Source organism: Halyomorpha halys, unplaced genomic scaffold (genome assembly GCF_000696795.3).
Source record: "Halyomorpha halys isolate HHAL.00 unplaced genomic scaffold, Hhal_1.1 Scaffold664.1, whole genome shotgun sequence".
Lineage (NCBI taxonomy): Eukaryota > Metazoa > Arthropoda > Insecta > Hemiptera > Pentatomidae > Halyomorpha > Halyomorpha halys.
This window is the reverse complement of record NW_027115162.1, coordinates 467,230-467,644: the sequence shown is the minus strand read 5'-3', so window position 1 is coordinate 467,644 and position 415 is coordinate 467,230.

Genomic DNA, 415 nt, shown 5'->3' with positions numbered 1-415 from the left:
TGTATATAGTTGACAGTAAGTTTGAGGTGTATATAGTTGACAGTAAGTTTGAGGTGTATATAGTTGACCCTAAGTTTGAGGTGTATTTAGTTGATACATTTTATTATTTTTTGGGCTCTCATTATTTTACATTTTACACCTTTTTATGTTGGTCTTTTTCTTCTTTTCTTTTTTTTTACTCTCATATTGACTATTGTATCTCTACTATCTTTTTGACCTTTAGATTTCTGTTTATATAACGTCTTTGCACTCTAGCAGCTTTTCCTGCAATTTATAACAATGTTGTTTCCTAATTTCTTTAACTAATTCTTTATAGATAGTTTCCACTGTATCATTTATTTGTTGCTCACATTTATATGTATATAAATAATAATTTAATCAATCTACTACTGTCTTGTCCATAGTTAGTAATCAA